A 20,392-nucleotide genomic window follows, 5' to 3' on the forward strand; every position below is an offset into this window, starting at 1 on the left:
TCTCAGTTTTATGGTATTTGTTTTTTTTTTTAACACTGCAGTCTCTATTTAGGTATATTTACCTTTTAGCTACTTTATTGGTATTTATCCATATTTATTCTCTGTTTTCAGATTAGATGGTGTTGTAAAATGGTATATATCCACATTTATTTAACTGATAAACATACACTCATATTTTGATGCCTGTCTGGTTTTAGCAAATTAAGCATAACCAAAACACTACACCGACAGATAAATGTTAGCATTATAAAGAAATATATGTAAACATATGCCTGCATTTAAGAGGATTGCATCCTGTTTTCAAATCCCCATGGTGTCTTATCTGCTTAGCAGTTGGTCTGGAATTCATAAAGGACAGGGAGAGTCACTCAGATGAAGTACACTTTTCTGTACTTTTCCACTTCTAAAAATAAATAGACAGGAAACAGGTTGTTTTCTGTCTGTATTTATCTGTAAAAACTGGAAGCCTTATGTATATTCTGCTGAAGGATTTTGAGGGGAGGGGGGTGGTCCTGGTATTCCAGGACAATGTGTTGGTGTTCACAAAACACATTGAGGTCCACAATACCATTCTCCAATATGTACTAAGGATCTTCAATGTCATGTAATCTTGAAGGAAGGTTTTTAGACACAGGCCTGGTTTGGTAGACTCCATTGTTGGGGCTCCACCTCCTTCTGACAAGGCAGGAGTCAAATTGTTCCTCAGCCAGAGCAAGTTTTACTGGTATTTTATTCCTGACTTTACCACCAAGGTGAGGTTCATTGGTAATTTACACAAAAAAGGGACAACATTTATGTGGTGTGACAAGTAGGATTTGGCATTTCAACAGATTAAAACTGTATTGAGCCAAAGTGTGGCTCTCAGGCCTTTTGCCCAAAGGTTGCCCCGTTGCATCACTGTCAATGCCAGCCAAGTAGGACTTGGGGCTACTCTTACACAGAAGGATGGAGGCAGCGAAATAACCATAGCTTTTGTGTCTAAGGAGCTTCGGAAGCCAGAACTTCAATATTAGTTATTGAGAGAGAATTGCTGGCTTGCTGCTGGGCCATAGAGAAATTCCCCACTTTAGTGTGAGGAAGACATTTTAAAGTGCAAACCAAATACAAGCCTTTGGTAAACATTCCGAGTTGGTCTCCTCGTATTTTAAGGTTTTCTACAAAGTTTATGCAATTCCAGTTTAATGTAACCCATACTACTGGAGGAAGGAACAGCAGAGCAATTTTTTTTTTACCCCCTTCTTTTGTAAGAATGATGATGATAGTGATGGCATTGTAAAATTGCCTGATTTGTTGGATGAAGATTTTGAAGATTGCCGAGTAGCCTCCCTAAAATAGCAGTTAAAAGTTCTGTTCTGAGGAAGAATGTAGGGAAGTTATGTCAAAGGACCAGGTTCCGCAGCAAATTATAGACCTAGCCAAAGGAGGTTGGCTTAGGGAGAAAGTTCGATCACCATAGTATTCCCATATTGTAAAGTGAGGGATGAAATTTCTGTTGAGGATGGTCTTGTGTTAACATGAGGCAAGTTGATTCCCCTGCAGACCATGAGCGGTAGGATAATCAGAAATGCTCGTGAGGGTCATCTTGGTTCTTCCTTTACCAACAGGCGCGTTTGTGAATTTTTTTGGTGGCCAAGAATGGACACTGATTTACATGAGGTTATGAACATTTTTATTTCATGGTACGTAATTCTGGTCACAAAAGTTGAAATGTGACTACCCCGCCCCTCATACCTATTGAATGTCCAGCTGGACCATTGGTCAAGCTGGGTACAGATATTATGGGACCATATGACTCTTTATCGGGAGGTACCGGATTCATAGTTGTTTTCGTTGACTATTGCTCAAAAAGGTCAGATACACACAAAAAAAAAATACAGGTACTATTGTTGATTCTCTTAGAGAAATATTTCTAAGGGAGGGTTTTCCTGAGTATATGGTCTCCGATAATGGTACGCATTTAATTAGTAAAGAACTGCAGTCTTTTCTTCAGTCAGGCAGTGTCAAGCACCTGAAAAGTTCCTTGTAGCACCCACAAACCAATGGCCTTGTAAAGAGGATGAACAGGGTGGTGGGCGAGTGCATCAGGTGGGGCAACAGTGCAAATCTTGATGTACTGAAAACTGTGTGCAGCATGCTGTGCTTCTGTACACCTCACTCTACCACCTAAGTTGCCCCTTTTGAACTTCTCTGAGGCAGGAAGGCTAATATCAGTTTCCATCATGCATGGAGGTTGAGATGGATTAGAAGTGAGTCTGACGTGGCACAGCTGATGAGCTTGGTGAAGAAAAATGTGGGACTCAAACAAGAAACTTTTAAAAACTGGTATGACAAAAAAAAAAAAAAATAGAGTCAAATTGGTTGCTGTTAAAATTGGTGATATGGTTCGTACTAAGTCTGCTGTTCAGCAGTCCTGTCAGGGTGGAGAAAGTCTGTGGTAATGCCATCAATATTAGTGACGGTCCCTGGTGGAATCTGGCAAAAGGTGTTAAGGTTAGCAATATGCCTGATGACTGTAATGAGTGTGAACATGTTTCAAACAACGAGGCACTGGAGAATAAGTGTAAAACAAATAGTGGAGTTCAAAATGATGGCAATGCATCTCAGGTCGCCAGTAGACAAAAGAGTTCTAGAACCATAATTAAGCCAAGCAGATTTTGCACCTAAAAGTTTCTTGTTCTTTTATTTCTTCAGTTAGATTATGTAGTGTTGAAGGTGTCTGTGTTATCTCTTTGTTGTCTGGTGCTGGTTTTTGTTTTATTCTGGGAAAAGGGATGATGTGCAATACTGTGTACCACAAATCTGGTGATTTTAGTGTTCCTGATTAGAATGTGGTGATGTGGTGCCTTAGGAAGGTTTGGTTATGATATGTGGCAGTTGAACTGGTGTTGACAGCGGAGGAGCTCCAGCGTGTCTGTCATCTGCTGCCATGTAGCTCTTTGGATTAATAAACCCCTTTCAACGTATTCGTGACTCCGGTCTGGTCACTACACTATAGGTAACTGTAGGAAGTTGGCTCTGTATGTGCTATTTCAAAGTAAGGAATAGCATGCACAGAGTCCAAGGGTTCCCCTTAGAGGTAAAATAGTGGTAAAAATAGATAATACTAATGCTCTATTCTGTGGTAGTGTGGTCGAGCAGTAGGCTTATCCAAGGAGTAGTGTTAAGCATTTGTTGTACATACACATAGACAATAAATGAGGTACACACACTCAGAGACAAATCCAGCCAATAGGTTTTTATATAGAAAAATATATTTTCTTAGTTTATTTTAAGAACCACAGGTTCAAATTCTACATGTAATATCTCATTCGAAAGGTATTGCAGGTAAGTACTTTAGGAACTTCAAATCATAAAAATTGCATGTATACTTTACAAGTTATTGACAAATAGCTGTTTTAAAAGTGGACACTTAGTGCAATTTGACAGTTCCTGGGGGAGGTAAGTTTTTGTTAGTTTTACCAGGTAAGTAAGGCACTTACAGGGTTCAGTTCTTGGTCCAAGGGAGCCCACCGTTGGGGATTCAGAGCAACCCCAAAGTCACCACACCAGCAGCTCAGGGCCGGTCAGGTGCAGAGTTCAAAGTGGTGCCCAAAACACATAGGCTAGAATGGAGAGAAGGGGGTGCCCCGGTTCCGGTCTGCTTGCAGGTAAGTACCCGCGTCTTCGGAGGGCAGACCAGGGGGGTTTTGTAGGGCACCGGGGGGGACACAAGTCCACACAGAAATTTCACCCTCAGCAGCGCGGGGGCGGCCGGGTGCAGTGTAGAAACAGGCGTCGGGTTCGCAATGTTAGTCTATGAGAGATCTCGGGATCTCTTCAGCGCTGCAGGCAGGCAAGGGGGGGATTCCTCGGGGAAACCTCCACTTGGGCAAGGGAGAGGGACTCCTGGGGGTCACTTCTCCAGTGAAAGTCCGGTCCTTCAGGTCCTGGGGGCTGCGGGTGCAGGGTCTCTCCCAGGCGTCGGGACTTTAGGTTCAAAGAGTCGCGGTCAGGGGAAGCCTCGGGATTCCCTCTGCAGGCGGCGCTGTGGGGGCTCAGGGGGGACAGGTTTTGGTACTCACAGTATCAGAGTAGTCCTGGGGTCCCTCCTGAGGTGTTGGATCTCCACCAGCCGAGTCGGAGTCTCCGGGTGCAGTGTTGCAAGTCTCACGCTTCTTGCGGGGAGCTTGCAGGGTTCTTTAAAGCTGCTGGAAACAAAGTTGCAGCTTTTCTTGGAGCAGGTCCGCTGTCCTCGGGAGTTTCTTGTCTTTTCGAAGCAGGGGCAGTCCTCAGAGGATGTCGAGGTCGCTGGTCCCTTCGGAAGGCGTCGCTGGAGCAGGATCTTTGGAAGGCAGGAGACAGGCCGGTGAGTTTCTGGAGCCAAGGCAGTTGTCGTCTTCTGGTCTTCCGCTGCAGGGGTTTTCAGCTGGGCAGTCCTTCTTCTTGTAGTTGCAGGAATCTAATTTTCTAGGGTTCAGGGTAGCCCTTAAATACTAAATTTTAAGGGCGTGTTTAGGTCTGGGGGGTTAGTAGCCAATGGCTACTAGCCCTGAGGGTGGGTACACCCTCTTTGTGCCTCCTCCCAAGGGGAGGGGGTCACAATCCTAACCCTATTGGGGGAATCCTCCATCTGCAAGATGGAGGATTTCTAAAAGTTAGAGTCACCTCAGCTCAGGACACCTTAGGGGCTGTCCTGACTGGCCAGTGACTCCTCCTTGTTATTCTCATTATTTTCTCCGGCCTTGCCGCCAAAAGTGGGGCCTGGCCGGAGGGGGCGGGCAACTCCACTAGCTGGAGTGTCCTGCTGGGTTGGCACAAAGGAGGTGAGCCTTTGAGGCTCACCGCCAGGTGTGACAATTCCTGCCTGGGGGAGGTGTTAGCATCTCCACCCAGTGCAGGCTTTGTTACTGGCCTCAGAGTGACAAAGGCACTCTCCCCATGGGGCCAGCAACATGTCTCGGTTTGTGGCAGGCTGCTAAAACTAGTCAGCCTACACAGATAGTCGGTTAAGTTTCAGGGGGCACCTCTAAGGTGCCCTCTGGGGTGTATTTTACAATAAAATGTACACTGGCATCAGTGTGCATTTATTGTGCTGAGAAGTTTGATACCAAACTTCCCAGTTTTCAGTGTAGCCATTATGGTGCTGTGGAGTTCGTGTTTGACAAACTCCCAGACCATATACTCTTATGGCTACCCTGCACTTACAATGTCTAAGGTTTTGTTTAGACACTGTAGGGGTACCATGCTCATGCACTGGTACCCTCACCTATGGTATAGTGCACCCTGCCTTAGGGCTGTAAGGCCTGCTAGAGGGGTGTCTTACCTATACTGCATAGGCAGTGAGAGGCTGGCATGGCACCCTGAGGGGAGTGCCATGTCGACTTACTCGTTTTGTCCTCACTAGTACACACAAGCTGGCAAGCAGAGTGTCTGTGCTTAGTGAGAGGTCTCCAGGGTGGCATAAGACATGCTGCAGCCCTTAGAGACCTTCCTTGGCATCAGGGCCCTTGGTACTAGAAGTACCAGTTACAAGGGACTTATCTGGATGCCAGGGTCTGCCAATTGTGGATACAAAAGTACAGGTTAGGGAAAGAACACTGGTGCTGGGGCCTGGTTAGCAGGCCTCAGCACACTTTCAATTGTAAACATAGCATCAGCAAAGGCAAAAAGTCAGGGGGCAACCATGCCAAGGAGGCATTTCCTTACAGTAACAATAATATAACCCAGAGGCATTTCAGAACAACATCAGATTAATACTGAAATCAGAATATGACATTCATTAGGATAGTCTGTTTATTCACACTTCTAGCACTTCTGTGTCTCCATTACACTGGTTCATGACTCCTCTCATCACTCCTGAAATCATCGCCGACACTAGAGAAAATACCATCTGCATCATCATCTCCGCTTTCCGCACCATTCTCTCCAGCAACTTCTCTTCCACCACCAACTTCCTCCAACGCCAAATCAACAATATTTGTATCTATGACATCAACTAAGTCTTATGAAAACGAAGGTTTGATTTAAGACACTTTTTTATTTTATGTTTTTCAAACTAAAACCATTACAACAGTAAGAAACAGTTGTGTCTGCACATAAAATAAACTCAATAGTATGGAATCAGCCAGGTGCCACATGAACATGAGTGTTAACTATACTGCAATTCATTCTTGGCATGTTGAACCAATGATAATATACAGACAAAATTCATTTCAATAGTGCAAAGACCATCCCTAGTTGATTTCGGCATTGGCAGAATGTGGACAACGCAGTGGGATGAGGGGACAAAAAACAGGAAAGGAGGACAATAAAGAGCCTCAAGTGCCAGAGGATTGCCTAGGTGTAACATAAAAGTCCGGGAAGTCAGGTTGACAGATCCAGAGATTGTTAATAAATAATACTGCAAGGGACCATAGGACTTCTAGATGGAGGTAGCATGAAATAGTATACTTTCAGCTGCTCCTGCCAAAGTGCCAAATCCAACAACCAGTCCTAGATGGCGGGTGCATGTCCCTGGCACCATATGCTTGTCACCTAGTGCTTAGCAAGAAGCAGCGCCGAGGCAAGAAGCTTTTTTATTGGCATGAGGCATTTCTATCGGGACACAAAAATGACCCCCCACTAAGAAAGTGACGAGGTGGAGGAATTGCTACATTCATACAGAGAGTAGACAGTAGACACAGAAGTATGACCATTTTCATTATGGCTGTGCATCCTACAAAGGAAAGGGGCAATTTATTCCACCCTCGGATCTGGTCCTCCAATGTGGCTATCACTACTCCACAGTTCTCAAGCAAGTCATCCGGCTTACTGGCACTTATCTGGATCCCTACGCATTTAAGGGAGTCAGTCACCCATCGCAAAGACAGTTCAAGTGTCTCAAATAGTAGTAGCCAAGGTGAGAGGAAAGATATATGATTTGGTTCAATTGATTGCTATACCAGACACCACTCAGAACAGTGAGAATTCATGTATAACCGGATCACTGTTCATTCCCGGGCTATTCAAATAGAGCGATATTTCAATTTTACATTGAGGGAAGGCAAGGCCCCTATGGCCAGAAAGTTGATATATGGCCGAGGCCAGTGGCTCAGTCGCCAGAGGATAAAGGCAACAGAGGGCAACCCTAGTAAATGCCTCCGCCAATTGGGTTGTGGTCCAACAGCAAGCCATTTACATGGTTCGGTGACAGTGGGGCCGTGTACAGCAGCTTCAGAATTCATGAGAAAGGATCAGGTATCCTGATTCAGCAGAGGACCGAAAAAAAAAAAAAAAAAAAATTCAGTAGAGTCAAAAGCTTTACTGGCGTCAAGGAAGACAGCCTCTGCTTCTTCGTTTGGCTTCAGTTGGTGTAGGAGGGCAATAAGCATCCTGATGTTATGGGAAATGGAATGGTTGAGGATGAAACCAGCCTGGTCAAGAAGGACTCAGTCAGAGAGGAAGAAGATCAGCCAGTTAGCCAACAACTTTGCAAGTATTTTAGAAACGGTATTGATTAGAGTGGGGTGGTAAGAATCTGTGTGATCAGGAGATTGGTCTGGTTTCAAAAGCATTATAAGGATACTTTCCAGTAAGGAGGGAGGCAAAGCGCCCATCTGTGACACCTCCGCAAATAACTGTAAAAGACAAAAAGCAAGGAGAACCGAAAAGGTCTTGTAAAACTTAGAGGGACGACAGTCACTCCCTGGATAGTTCCAGATAGGCAGTCCATTTACTGCTCAAGTGATCTCATCTAGGGCCATCGTCTTCACTAGGAACACACTACGATGTCTCTTCAGCCAGAGTCAGATGATTGAGATAGGCAGTATACTCCTCCAGAGTGTGAGATTGCCAGGCGTATATAGGAGAGTATAGTAGGCTGCAAATTCTGTCATCAAGTCCTAAGAGTCAAATACAGTATCATCATTGCAAGTCAACTGAGTGATGACCTGGGAACCGAACCACTATTGCAACAGGTGGGCTAAAGTCCTGCCGGGCCTATCACATTCCCCATATGCACACGCTTTAGCATATTGTTTCAAGGTTTTGCTTTCGGCCAGGGTGTAGTATTCAGCTAGGGCAGTTTGAAGCTCCTCTACCAAATGTGGATGATAAACTGTCTCTATGTTGTGTTCCAGTTGACAAAGTTGTTGTTCCAGTAAGTCTAACTGGTGCTGAAGGGCTTTTTGGATTGAGAATCATTTAGCCCCCTTATGTACACTTTAAACATTTCCCTTACTGTACCCACCGAACTCTCATTTGTCACAAAAAAACTCAGTTATGTCAAGTTGAAGATCTAAGCGAAATGCTGGATCCATCAGTGCCTGGGAAGAGAGTTTCCATGTAAATGCAGTGTATTTAGAGGCTGGAAGGGCAAGGACTATTAACACGAGAGAGTATCTGAAAAGTTCCTTGGCAAACGTTCTATGCGCTTGACCCAACTGCAAACATCAAGGATGCCTAACCAGTAGTCCAATCCAGTCCAAGACTCATGGACCATTGAAATGTGTGTACTCTTTAATTCCAGGATGTCAAACTCTCCTGATATCAAGTAGATCAGTAATATTCATAAGGTCACACAATGCAGTGGCATGGTGGACTTGGGAAGTGGGTTAGAACAATCGGTGTCCCAGTCCAGTAGAAGATTAAAATCACCACCCCCAAAGAACACTGCTGTGGGAAAGAGTCAAACTGTGCTTCCAGATTGCCCCGACAAATTCTGGGTCCTCTGCATTTGGCCCATAGGTGTTGATAATGGTGAGATTTTTTCCTTGTATTAAAAGCTTCAGAATAACAAGCCTTCCCTTACGGTCAGATATGTCTGGTAGCAAGTGTATAGGCGAGTCATTTCTTAACCAATAGGACCACCCCGGCATACACAGAGTAATTGGCAAAAATTCTATGGGAGGCCCAGTTACTGGCAAAAGTCACATCTGTCTTGGGCTTTAGATGCATGTCTTGTAGCAGTGCGATATGAATATATTGACATCAAATAAGCTGGTACTTTCTGCTTTTTCCGCGGGTCACTCAGGCCTGGCACACTCCAAGATATAAAGTTAATATCAGACATCATAATGGTATTATGTGCCATTTAAAGCTGTGGATATTAGCATGAGCTGGAACAATGAGGAAGGAAAGGGCCAGAGGATCTGTGAACTGCACAGCACTATTATGTAGGTGAGCACTCAAAGATTCCACAAAGATCAGCAGCCAGTTCAGTGAACAATGGGTTAGGAATCTGTGGCTAGATAGTCTCTACCAGATATAGCCTTAGCAAACATAAGTAACCTGCTCATCTGACTGAGACTTCTAGCCACAGATTCCTTACCTTAAGAAACCCAAGCAATACTTCCCCAGAGGTGTGTCTGCAAACAAATTAAACCAAAAAGTCCTTGAGGACCGAACAGACACGGTGCCAGTCATGATTCTAGGCAATCCCCATTGCTGCCTGGCAGACATACAGGATAGGGACTCCGTGAGCTAACACAGTTGCTGAAGTCTTGGTTCTGGTAGAATAAGCACACAAGCTCTCAGGGGAGTGCTTTTTGGTCAAGGTGAGATGATCCGTTTCTGCACTGCCTTCCGTTTCTTAGCTCCAACATATCCCACAAAGAGTTGATCGTCCATCAGGAACTCTGTTGTTCAGTCACTGTAGAATGGCAACGCTCTTTCTGTGTCCCAACGGTGGAAACATTTCTCTTTTTTAGAAGGATAAGGCAGATCAAAGAGGTAGGCAAAGTGATGTTTCACCTACATAAAAAAGGTATCACAACTTTCAGAAGGAAGGAGGCACAGGTTCTCAGAACCAGCTTGTCTGGGTAATGGATGGTAAAAGGAGGGTGTACCGAGAGGGCCTGCAGTTCGCTGACCCTCATGACCAACAACATGACCACTAGAAAGGCTGTTTTAGTAGTCAGCAAGTGAAGTGGACAGTTGTGTAACGGCTGAAATGGAGCGCATATGAGGAAGGTAAGAACCAGGGTAAATTCACACTGGGGCATGATGAGTGGCCAGATGGGGGAAATGTGTTGAAGCCCTTTTAGGAACCTAGCCACAACAGACGCCTTGAACAAAAAAAGGTTGGCCTGGCAACCAAAATAATGCTGAAATGGCAGACAGATAACCTTTAACAGTGCCCAGAGCAGAGCCCTACTGGGCCAAAGAACAAATAGTAGAAACTCAGATAAGGGTGCAGAAAAGGGGAAGGGGTGGGGGGGGGGGGGGGGGAATGTTTCCCGATGCACACTTACCCACAAATTGGCCCCAAAAGCAGGCATATACCATCTTGTTGGAGGGGTGCCTGGTTGTCAGAATAAGATCACAGACTTCAAGAGAAAGGCCAAAAGCCACTGTTCAATCTCAATTAATGAAAGCAGAGAGTGCGCAGGTTAGGGTACAAAAACCTCTCCTGCTGCTGTGACAGAAGATCCTCCCCAAGGGTCAGCCAGATCAGAGGACTGATGCTCATGTTCAGAAGTTCAGGGTACCTGTTAGAAATGGGGTTTTTGGTTGGCAGTCAGGTTGCCCTCTGTCCAAGCAAGAACCCTCACTCTAGTCAGGGTAAGTCACACACAATCCAAAATCAGCCTGTGCCCACCCTCTGGCAGCTTGGCACGAGCAGTCAGGCTTAACTTAGAAGGCAATGTGTAAAGCATTTGTGCAATAAATCATACAACACCATAGCATAACACCACAAAAATACACCACACAGGGTTTAGAAAAATATATAATACTTATCTGGGTATCTTCAGGTCAAAACGATCAAAGTTGTAATATGAATTTGTAAAGATATCACTGAAAAGCGATATAAAGTGTCTTAAGTCTTTAGAATATAAACAAAGTCTCTTTCAAGCACAAGTACCTGGTTTGGAGTGGAAAAATCTCCTCAGAGGGCCACAAAAGAAGAGGTGCGTGGAAAAAGGGTGTGTGCGTCGATTTCTCCCCAGCACACACGGACTTGCGTCGTTATTTTCCACGCGGGGAAGTCGTGTGTCGTTTTCCGGCGCGAGGACAGTCTCTTTTCGTGGATCGCGGGGATTACCAGATGTCCCGGGTCTGTGCGTGGATTTTCCTGCTTGTTTTCCGGCTGCGCATCGTTCTGCGGGGCTGCGCGTCGAAATTATGATCTCACGGCAGGCGTCGCGTCGATTTCTCCTCGAGAGGTCGGGCGGCGTTGTCCTTGCAAAGCCGTGCGTCGGATTTTCGGTCGTCCCAAGAGCGTCGCGTCGATCAGCGTCGGTGTGCGGCGTTTTTCTCGCCGCGGAACAAGCTGTGCGTCGAAATTTTCGGTGCACCGAGCGTCCAAGTGAAAGAGAGAAGTCTTTTTGGTCCTGAGACTTCAGGGAACAGTAGGCAAGCTCTATCCAAGCCCTTGGAGAGCACTTTCACAGCCAGACAAGAGTTCAGCAAGGCAGCAGGCCAACAGCAAGGCAGCAGTCCTTTGTAGAAAGCAGACAGGTGAGTCCTTTGAGCAGCCAGGCAGTTCTTCTTGGCAGGATGTAGTTTCTGGTTCAGGTTTCTTCTCCAGCAAGTGTCTGATGAGGTAGGGCAGAGGCCCTGTTTTATACCCAAATGTGCCTTTGAAGTGGGGGAGACTTCAAAGAGTGGCTAAGAAGTGCACCAGGTCCCCTTTCAGTTCAATCCTGTCTGCCAGGGTCCCAGTAGGGGGTGTGGCAGTCCTTTGTGTGAGATCAGGCCCTCCACCCTCCCAGCTCAGGAAGACCCATTCAAAATGCAGATGTATGCAAGTGAGGCTGAGTACCCTGTGTTTGGGGTGTGTCTGAGTGAATGCACAAGGAGCTGTCAACCAAGCCCAGCCAGACGTGGATTGTAAGGCACAGAAGGATTTAAGTGCAAAGAAATGCTCACTTTCTAAAAGTGGCATTTCTAGAATAGTAATATTAAATCCGACTTCACCAGTCAGCAGGACTTTGTATTACCATTCTGGCCATACTAAATATGACCTTCCTGCTCCTTTCAGATCAGAAGCTGCCACTTCAACAGTGTATGAGGGCAGCCCCAATGTTAGCCTATGAAGGGAGCTTGCCTCACAGTAGTGTAAAAACGAATTTAGGAGTTTTACACTACCAGGACATATAACTACACAGGTACATGTCCTGCCTTTTACCTACACAGCACCCTGCTCTAGGGGTTACCTAGGGCACACATTAAGGGTGACTTATATGTAGAAAAAGGGGAGTTCTAGGCTTGGCAAGTACTTTTAAATGCCAAGTCGAGGTGGCAGTGAAACTGCACACACAGGCCTTGCAATGGCAGGCCTGAGACAAGGAAAAGGGGCTACTTAAGTGGGTGGCACAACCAGTGCTGCTGGCCCACTAGTAGCATTTAATTTACCAGCCCTATGCACATAAAGTGCACCTTACTAGGGACTTATAAGTAAATTAATAGTCCAATCAGGTATGATTCAAGGTTACCATGTTTCAAGGGAGAGAGCATATGCACTTTAGCACTGGTTAGCAGTGGTAAAGTGCGCAGAGTCTAAAAACCAGCAAAAATGAGGTCAGAAAAAGAAAAGGAGGAAGGCAAAAAGTTTGGGGATGACCCTGTCAAAAAGCCAGGTCCAACAGTACCAAACTCTCCATGCCCAATCCAGGGTCACAAGAATGACCTGGACCCAGTCATTCCTGCTCTTCTTGAGAACTCTGGGCAGGAGTGGTATTGGCAGAAAGGTGTACAGGAGGTCAGAGTTCTACTCAAGACAAAAAGTGTCCCAGAGCCTGGACTGCTTTGGAAATTCTGGAGTGCAAAACTGCTGACATTGCGCGCTCTAAGCAGTGGCGAACAGATCTAACCAAGGCTCTCCCAAATCCCCACAAAAGGTCCATGACTCCGCCCAAACTGGTTTTTGCAGTACCCCATGGCAGTGGTGTTGTCCATGAACACCTACACCAGCCTTCCCTTGATGCAAGGAAGAAAGGCTTTCAATGCCAACTGGATCACCTACAGCTCAAGCAGGTTGAGGTGAAGTCCAGACTCCACCAGAGACCTCTGATGTCACCTCTCCCAGATGGCAGGACCTGAGCTAAGGTGAGCATTTTGAACTTCTCTTTTTTCAGGAAGAAGTTGAGAAGGCGCAGGTCTATGATAAGACGAAGGCCTACGTCCTTTTTGGGCACCAGAAAGCAGCAGTAATAGCAACCACGACCTACTTCTGAAGCTGGCAACCTCTTAATGGATTGCCTCTTTTGGTCAAAATAGCCAATACTTCCTGGCGGAGCAAGAGGCGTTGGTCCTCCATCAGCAGTTTGTAAGTAGAGGGGTTTCCAGGAAAGGGATGGAAGCCCTTCGTGATTATTAGCAAAATCCAGTTGTCATATGTAAATTGACTTGCAATGGAGCACATGATGGCGGATCCTGCCTCCCACTGTGTGCCCATGTTGGTATAAGGGCAAACTAAAGAGGGTTGGAGGTTGCTGGCAGACTGATCCGACCTCTGGCTGGTGGTCCCACGTGATCTGTGGGAACCACAGCCACGAAAGGGCTGGGAACCCTGTTGGCCTTGGTGGCTGGGCAGGTAAGGATGTGGTTGGAGCCCCTACTGTAGCCGCAAAAGGCAGAATGATATTCACCAGGGGCCACGGATGGGCCCAAGAACTTGGCCATAGCTCTACTATCCTTAAAGTGCTCCAGCATGAGTCTGCCTTATAACTAAAGAGCCATCAAAGGACATGTACATGAGCGAAGCTTGGAGATTCCCAAGAAGCCAGTAGTTCTCAGCCAGATGTATTGTCTCAGTGCTATTGATGATGAAATCGCTCTGCCCAGCAAATTAGTTATGTCAAAGCCACATCTGATGGCCCATCAGCAAGTGCTTGGAAGAGTATGGCTCAGGCTTCCTCAGAGACCAGGGGCAGCAACTGATCAACCAAATCACACACAGTAGGTATACAAAGGTATCCAGACTTTTGGATTCCCTATGCAGTGGAGTGATAAGGAACACACCAGGACTGATCTTAGAAGTGGAGGCTGGGACCACCAAGCTCTCTGGGGTGGGGGGTGCTGGATGAGGAAACTGGGTCCCTAGGAGTGGGGAGATGGTGGCGGGCAATTGTCCAGTGCACAATAGCCCTTGTGTAGGGTTTAGACCAGCCCCAAGGAGGGTATCTGTAAGGGCTTCATTGAATGGGAGTAAGGTTTCTGAAGGAGCGACTCACGACTGAAGCACCTTTGTCAAGACTTTTGTTTCAACTGCCACTATGGGTAGCTGAAGGGTCCAGGTCCTCAGCTGTCCTCAGCACCACCACTGCAAATGAGTCTCCCTGCTCCCAAGCCACAGCATGGGAAGAGACCAGGCCAGTGTCTGGTGAGGTATACAAACCACTGGCATCCACCAGTTTCTCATACCAGTTGTTCTCTCTATCATCCAGGAGGTGATGGTAACTATAGGTGTCCTCCAGCCCCCTCCTAATCGTCACCTTCTCCAAGTCTGTCAAGAGAAAAAGGCACTAGCTCTGGCTCGGAGAGCACAGTACAGATCTGTGCTGGCATCAGACGATGCCCATCCAGCTCAGTGTCAGAGTCTGGTATAATGATGGCACCTGCACCACCAAGAGGCATAAGAGGCATCGGGAGCAACAGCACTGGAGCAGACACCGGGGAAGGTTGCAGTTTTGCTGGTGGTGCCACTCCAGATCCAAAAGGCCTGACTGGCACTGAGGGGACCCCTTCCGTGTCCATGGGGCCCCAAAGGCACTCCAAAAAGGTCATGGCACCCAAATATGAGGTCCACAGCCTCATAAAACCCCTTAAATTGGGTGGGGTCATCCAGCTCCTGGGAACTATGGGAGGTGCGGAGCCGATACTGGCACAGGCTCCACCATGGAGCGAGGCCAAGTCTGCAGGCAGTCCTGCATTAGGTCCAATGACGTGAACCAGCACAGAGGAGTCAAAGAGGACTTCTTAGACTTATTATTTTACTTGCACAACAACCAGAATAGAGACCATGACTGTCTGGAGCGGCTCTGTGAACGGTCCCAGGACCATCTCCACAGCCAGAATAGAGAGCGTCGCTAGGTCATCCAACATCAGGTGACAAGGAGCTTGAGGGAAAAATTCACTCAGCACCTTTGGGTTCATGGCATGGCAATCCTCGCTTGGACCTGTGGCCCCATTCCAAAATGCAGAGGCAAACCAGATGCAGGTCTGTCACAGACCTCTGGCTGTGACAGGCACCACAGGTTTTGAAGCCTGTAGGTTCTTGGGAAACATCCCCAGTGTTGTTCAAATGTGAATTTACCTTCAGAAAAACAAAAGGCAAGATGCGTCTGGCAAAGCAGAAACAGTTTGTTTAATTAAACATTACAGCCGGGACAGCAGTTACAGAACTGGGGCCTGAGGACTGACTCTAAATGTACATCAGTTCAGAGTGGTGTCTTACACATTTCTGTGAGTACCATAAAATAATTAAAACATTCCTTTCTTGGTTAAGAATGTGAACAGTTGTCATGGAGTCATAAAGAAGGTCCTGATAATATAAACAGGGGGCCTCGACTTTGCGTGGACACAATGTGGGCCAGTCAGTAATGTGTCCATGTCTCTGACCTGAGGGGTGCGTGGTTGCTGCATGTGCTGTGTTCTGATTGGTTAAGTGTTCCTAACTGGAAGCAGCATCTAACCTTATTGTGCTTTTTGGAATGCATGCACACCTTTGGCCATGTATTTTTTATTGGGGCTAATCTCCTGGTGGTGTTGATGCGCCTATCTGTGGGATAGGATCTTTATTGAGAGTTTGTCTGCCAGCTACACACCACCCCACTTGTGACCTGTCAGTCAGGAACCTCGGTCCTATGTCTCAGAGCCTGCCTGACCATCTACATGCCAGGGTTGATGGAGAGCTCACAACAGGTGAATCTAATAGTGGTGATGCAACTTTGTTCTTGTATGTGAATGTGTCATTGAATGCATCTGCATCAATTACTCCAATATTGACACTAGCACACCAGGAGATGAAATACTGAGAAAGGCCTCAACAAAATGTTGATAGAAAATTCAGTCAAAAAAGACTTGGGGGGGGGGGGAGGGGGGTAGCGGTCTCCAAATCTGAGCGGACTGGAATGGAAAGAAAAGTGTTGACGTCAGCACTTTTGGGTGGTGCCTATCGAGGCACTACACGTCACATCCAGCATAGGCACAGAGCCAAAATACACCATCTACCGGCATGCAGGGGTAATGCTGGAAAATGTCTAATTCCAGTCTAAGGCTTGGGGAACATTCTCAAGTAAGGTATCTGTAGCCAGATGTCTATCAGATGAGCATTGTGGGTTCTTTAAATTGATTTTTCAGCATATAACATAAAAAGAAACAACGTGCCATCAGCTGTCTCATATCGAAAACACACATTACAGTTCTAATATATTAGAAATGCTGTCTATACCACAATTGCGATATCCTCACCACCCGGGCACACTTCCATATTACACAATATGTTGAACTATGTCAGGGTTCGACTGTAGGTGAGGTATTAGGGGGCCCAAATGTCTCTGGGGTGCAATGGCGTTGGTAGCTTCTCAGCATAGGTCTCTAATTTGTATTTAAAATAAAGCATGTCCATCAGCCATGGTTTAGTGCAGAACGCTTTCCCCAGTGAATGGCCACTTGTCATTTTGCTAATAACACCACCGCCAAAGACCTGCGGCTTGAGGGTTGAAGCTTCTTGATCAGGCCAAGCAGGCACATTTGGTTTGGGGGGGGGGGGGGGGGGTCTGGGAGTGCAGCCAGACCAGGTTACATTTGCAGGCAAGATGCGTAAAGTCTGCTTCTGGTGTCCCACATCTCATGCATCGTCCCACAACCTGTAACTGAACAACCTAGCACGGGTATAATACATTTGCTGCAAATATTTGAATTGGATTATTCATAAATTGCAGTTAGACTGAGCATCCCGGCCAGTGTACAGCAGAATTCCCAGTCTTCCAATGTTAACGATGCATCTAGGGTATTGTTCCAGCGGTCTAACGCAGAGTTCGGGAGAGACGGCTTGTCATCCTGAGCAGCATTATATAGTTTGTGTGTTCGAGTGTGAGGCTACTCAATAAAGAGTGTAGGGGGTTCTCCCAGGAACGAAGGGTATAATTCCCAGATAGCTAATCTAAGGCGATAGTATGTCAATGTAAAGAGTTGTGACTCATTCTGTGTGTGTCGAGTCCGCAAGGTAAAAAAAAAAAAGAAAAAAAAAAGTGCACTTCGGGGTACACATCATTCACCATCTCCACCCCCACTTTCTTGAAAACAGCGAGTGCTCCTGCTTCCTGAGTGACTGATAAGGCAGGATGATGGTATAGGGTGAGGAGCATAAAGGGGAAGCTTTTGGGCTTGCAACCCAAGTGACTGCTAAGTAGCCGCGGTGCAGTGTAATGTGTTAATTTGTGTGCGCAGCACATCTGTACGCCCTCTAACAGGTGAGCATGCTTTGAATTTGTGTTCTGTAGTTTGAGGATGTGTGGTAATTAGTAGGATGGGGACTAGGTTGGCTCTATGAGCTTTGAGAATGCTATGCGAGAGTTTAGGTCTACATCTGGTTGTGACTGGCAGCATGGGGTGCTGAGTGAGGCACATGATTTTATCTTACCTTGTACGTTTCACTAGAACTGGGGCTCTGGCCCAAGGTGATATCTGGCCCTGACAGGCCCAAACAGGCAATATCCTTGTCGGTATTCACCCTGTGATGGAGACATCCAGGTGATAGGATACCTTGAAGAGTTGACTGAAGCAGGGAGAAGGCAGGATGTGAGGTCACTTCCTGTGCAGATGGATGAATGGAAATCCAGTGATGTCACTTACTGTGCAAATGGATGATGAGAAAACCAGTGGTGCCACTTCATGCGAGAGATGATGGGAAAATCATCCAGAAAATTAAGTGTATGTCTCTCTTTGTGGCATCCAGCAGAAGTCCAATGTTTTTTCTGCATTGTTTTAAAATATACAATTTGTCTAGCGCATTGCATTTAGTTACACAGTCATTACCCCAGTTTCACGTTTTAATGTTACACGAGCACGCTGGGAAGGATGATATTTTACTGTGTTATCATCCAGATTGTGAAAACTCTCCCCAACTCTGAAAACAGAAGATCACAATTGTTTTAGAGGCCAAGAAAAAAACTTACCTGCTTCAGTAAGTGTGGGACTGCCCTACTTCCGTAAACGCAAGCTTTATAAGATATCATTAACACAGCACAAAATAAGATGGTGCCTTAAAATGAATAAGCAAACACATGGAACCCCATAATAAATGTTTCCACTGGCTGCCTGTAGAGTACAGGAGCTAGTTAAAAGGCCTTCGCTCAATTAACACGGGCAATTTTTTTTTTTTTTAAATGCTCAAGATATCTACAACAGATCCCACCACTCAGTGAAACATCCCCCCTTACAATCAATGACCAAGCACTTATAACAGGTGGCTTGACCCCTACCCATCTGCACCGCCCGCCCACTAGCCTCCCAGAGTTAAAAAGGCATTCAAACTGTGATAACTTATTCATACTTAAAGTTACGTTTGCTTGTGTACTGCAGTATGCTGTGCATAACTGAGTTTCACACTGATTTACAATGTGCTCATTTTCAATTAAAAGAACAATGTGAAAAGAAGATAATCATATGTGCAGCCTCCTATGTGAAAATTTTCATGGCTCGTGTGGGAGGGAGGGAGGAAGTACACCAGTTGAATTACTTCTGTAACCGTCTTTAACCTTATAGAGGATGTATTTATCAACTAGGCCATGTTTCAGATGGCATACTTCATAAACTGAATCAACTGGATGCATTTCTCAATACCACAACTCTCAATCTTGAGTTTACTATAACTAGGGGGTGTGAAATCAACATTGTCTTTGATGTATAATGTCGTTTACACAAATGAATCATCTAGCAATATTTCTAAAACGCCAAAGCGACAAATGCTATTAAGGATAAAATGTTATCACCACATCTTTAAAAGGTTAGTGCACTGGGAAATGTTACAAACAATTACAAATTGTACTGGTAACGCTGTTTTCATCAAGGCAGTCTCGGAATATGATGGTTTCTATACATTAAATGTACATTGTGACCTTAATTCTACACCAAAATGATTTTCTATTGTTTTTCCAAGAGCCTCAGGATATTGATGGCTGGAGCTGCACCTCTGCTGTGCTTCACACTGACCGGATCATTCAAGACATTGAGGAAGGAGCAGCCTGAAAACCAGCTATAGGGTAACAATGCATAGTTAGTGTCTTCTCTGAGAACACAACCTCCACACTGGGTTCACTGTGGTCAGGAAAGCAATTTGCTTTTAGTTTGTGTATATCAAAGTTGTGCTTATTGAGTCGGTACAAAAAAGTCCACAGACTAGTTTTCACCAAACATACAAGCCATTTTCACCACTTCTGTTTTTTAATAGTTCCAATGATAGGAAACATTTACATCAAGTGGACACACATAGTAAAAAAACGTTCCATCATATTGTTATGGTATAAAAAAAAAAAAAGGCAGCAACTTATTTATCCTCTTAGTAAAGATCTGTAAGGCTTCAAATTAAAGCAGTGCCTAAATTTCCCTAATCAATTAGAAATAGGCTAGATTTTAAAAAATAAATAAGCCACGCATAAAATTCATAACCTGTAAAATCAGAGCCACAAGGATACGTCAGCAAAAGGTAAAGAATCTTGACAAAGCCTCCCTTTTCCTCAACCGCACATGACACCACTCTTGCGCAACTACTCCATAATTGTCACTGAACCTGTGTGAAACAAACCAGACTTCAACACAGAGCTCCCTATTTCAATCAGATCCCACTTTAGAACTTATCATCATTTTGATCATGTGCAGTGCCAGAATATTTTAAACGTGCAATGGATTTCTTAGCCAACTGGGAACTGCAGCCTTAAGTTAATTACACCAATCAACTGGCAGCAGACTACACTTTCATGCTTCCATCACAAACACATACACAACGGCTCTCAACAGGAACCACTCATCGGCAGGGCTAATTATAGACATTCAGTCCTGGTGCACCACATTTCATGCAACTAGTATTCATTTCTGAACAAATTATTTAATTGTTCATCTCTCTCGCACGGTACTCTTTCAGGCCTCGAAAATTCCACTCGCCCACTCACTATGGAGAGTCATATTTTATCAGGTCGAGCTATTTTTAGGACTTACTCACCCCTTCTGGTGAGTTGGGAAAGAACAGGTATTCTGTTAGGTCACAAAGTGAAGGAGCAATAAAGATGCCTTTAAATCTTGTTCTTATCTTATGACGTTTACTCTGTGTTCAGAAGTCAAAAGTCACTTTGTCTTCTTACAAGTAATTTTCCTTCTGACTGCAAAGTTCCATGATTTTGTAAGGTTAATTGTCTGATCTGCTATACAAAGACACACAACACTTAAATGACTAAGTCAACTGTGTAAACATTTCAAAATATATTTCAGTAGT

Source organism: Pleurodeles waltl, chromosome 4_1 (assembly GCF_031143425.1).
Source record: "Pleurodeles waltl isolate 20211129_DDA chromosome 4_1, aPleWal1.hap1.20221129, whole genome shotgun sequence".
Classification (NCBI taxonomy): domain Eukaryota; kingdom Metazoa; phylum Chordata; class Amphibia; order Caudata; family Salamandridae; genus Pleurodeles; species Pleurodeles waltl.